This window comes from Brassica oleracea, chromosome C2 (assembly GCF_000695525.1).
Source record: "Brassica oleracea var. oleracea cultivar TO1000 chromosome C2, BOL, whole genome shotgun sequence".
NCBI classification, from domain to species: Eukaryota; Viridiplantae; Streptophyta; class Magnoliopsida; order Brassicales; family Brassicaceae; genus Brassica; species Brassica oleracea.
The window spans coordinates 37,240,226-37,243,012 of NC_027749.1; the positions used below are offsets into that span (position 1 = coordinate 37,240,226).

General features: G+C 37.2%; 1 long non-coding RNA gene across 7 annotated transcripts; it reads right to left on the reverse strand.

Moving 5' to 3' along the window:
* Positions 1-434: 434 nt before the first annotated feature.
* On the reverse strand, positions 435-2,183 carry LOC106322818. 7 transcript variants are annotated; one of them, XR_001266528.1, is made up of 7 exons: positions 2,050-2,183; positions 1,845-1,930; positions 1,407-1,707; positions 1,268-1,332; positions 963-1,010; positions 768-820; positions 435-686 (listed from the first exon to the last, which is right to left on the reverse strand). It is a non-coding gene; the product is annotated as an uncharacterized LOC106322818 (long non-coding RNA). The 7 variants fall into 7 exon arrangements; XR_001266530.1 differs by having other exon boundaries at positions 1,845-1,951; XR_001266526.1 differs by having other exon boundaries at positions 1,482-1,707; positions 2,050-2,182.
* Between the last annotated feature and the right edge of the window lie 604 nt (positions 2,184-2,787).

Sequence of the window (2,787 nt, forward strand, 5' to 3'; positions counted from 1 at the left end):
TTATTATATTTTGATTGATAGTATTTTTGAAAATGAGTACTCAACTTGTGGTATTTTAGACAATTTCTCTTTTTCTATAGAAATAACATAGCAATTAGTGATTTAATGAAAAAAAAAATCATAGTGATTAGTGTAAGGCTATTGTATGTCTTTCTTTGAAAATGCATGGTACCTATCACATTCTATCTTCCTATTCGTATTGGTTTAGACTATGTATATATAAGTTTCTAACTGACTCTTTCTATTATAACTAAATTAGAATGAAAATTAAAATTTTCAAAAGTAAAATATATATATAAATAGAATTAACCATATAATCTATTCAAAATAATAAAATGAAAATAGTGGAAGTTCGTGTTGTATTCAATTGAGGGCAAAATATACATTTCTAAATGTTAACTAAAATTTAAATAGTTTCTGCTTGGCAAAATATATAAACTGTTAATATTATCTTTAAAAAAAAATATGTCCAGTAAAAGAAAGGACGGAACGTACAAAGCCTCTGCAGCTACAAAGATTGCAAAGCAACATTTAACATCATATACAAAAGTTAAATCAACTGATCAAGACAGGAACGGTAACAGCCATAGCGTCTGAAGCACATACTCTCTGGTGTACCTGAAAGGACGGAACGTACAGAGCCTCTGCATCAGTCGGTCTGTTGCATGGATCCCAGAGCAGAGCCACTGAAAGATCATGTAAAAGGCAAAAGATTAGTGTCCGAGAATAAATGAACCTGATGGAGTACCACATAAACTGATACTAACCAACTTTTAATGTGTATACATAGGACTGTAGAAGTACTTCAGGTGCCGATTACCTTCATAACAAAGCTTTTAGAGCCAGTAAGGCAGCAATGGTGTGTCAACTAATCGACATATGGGTAACTGAAGTACATATATACACATGTATTGATATTCTAAAAGAGACATTGCAACACAAAAAGGGAATCAAATCTTTACCGGCGTATAACAACATACTCTATAAATGTGAACCCTGATTAACCACACCTGCCAGTCCAAAATCAGCAATGTTAATGATGAGTTTAGAGCAACAGATCTTTTACAACAACCAACACAGCATAAACATATATTATTGACAAACAACTAAACCATGATTGTAAGAGAGACATAGTGGCTTAAATAAATATTGAAGCTTTGTATCGATTGACACCTCAAGGCTACCAATCAACTGGCTTAAGATCGGTTGGAGACAACCACACTGATACATTTAAGAATCATCTTCAACAATATAATATCCCACTTACACTTCTATATTAAGTTCAGCTTAATCCTGCTTGCTTCTCTTGGATCCAACAATCTCTCCTGAAACCTGATCACAAACACCAAATTAACATCTCAAGAGAATATCTTGCACTAAACTATAGCTCATATTGTTATACATACGGTTCATGAATCCATAAAGAAGAACACTTTCTTATAGTCAGAGGCAAGAGAGAGAGATTGTGAAACTAAAAAAACCTTTGAACGTTGTAGGAGACAACAACGCTGGAGACTCCAGCTGGGATCAACTTTCAAACTTTCTCTTCCTGAAGTTTGGTTTCATTGTCTGAAACCGATCTAAATGTATCAGCGTGGTTGATAACCTTTGGTTTCAGTCTTTGATCTTATCAGCCTCTGGAAACAAATAATGGTGATATTCTTTGTTTCAGGGAAGAGAATATATTTCCAAGTGATACATCTAAATCTGTTCAAATCAGCAAGTAGAACAGATGAGTAATCCATTATGAATGATGATTATCAGGATGAGTTTCACCGGAAACCTGCTAATAATAAATAAGGTTCACCGGAAATAATAAGTTAGGATCTGGAAAGAATACTTACAATAAAACGTCCACCATCAGCATATCAAGCCACATGAGCGCTTGACATTCCTGGCCTCCCAGAATCGCAGGAGAACACTTGCCGGACTTCAGATCGAAAAACAACCTCTGAGTTAGCCATTAAGCAGTGAATCTTTAGAACAATATAAGAGAGTCGAGTAGAAGAGTGAGGAAGAGATTGTGATTTCCAGAAGAAAAATACTGACCTATTTATACCCGACCTCTCAATTGATGGGATTAATCACAGATCCGTTTCATGACAGTTGAGGAAGTTCTACCGTCATCGTCGCCGAATAAGGGAGAGAAGGGATGAACATATTTGATTTTTTTTACAAAAACAATATTAGGGTTAGCACAGACTATAGTTGACTGGGCCGAATCGCTCCCTTAACCTAAGCCCAATAGGATTGTACGTACACATAACGAAGAAACAGCCCAAACGACAAACGGCAACAAACGAATAAGCGTTGCGTTCTGTTCGTGATACACGTGTCGTCTCTGCAGCGAACGACTTAATGACCTGTCATCCGACGTGTTTTCACCTTGAAAGAAAGAACTGTACTTTATATAATTAGATACGTGAATCAATGTATACTTTTATACGTGCATCGATGGGACTCTATATCGGTTTATAATATTAACTAAGATCCTAATTGGTTTAAGACGTCAAGCAAAACTTTAGAAGTCAACTGTGCTCTCTCCTCTCCCCTCTCCCCTCTCTCTCTTGAAGGCAAAACCCTAGATCTAAGCTAGGCGGCCGGCGGTTGTGCTTCACCGTCGGCTCCGCCCCCATTTCCCTTACTCTTCTTCTTCTCACCTCAAACATCTCTGTCTCTCTCTTATGATATGCTCGTTCTTCTGAGGCGTGGCCAGTCTTGGAATCGCGGCGAGGCTTGGTGATTCGGTGGGGTTTGAGGTTCCTCGGTCGGGTGTAGAGGTGGAAG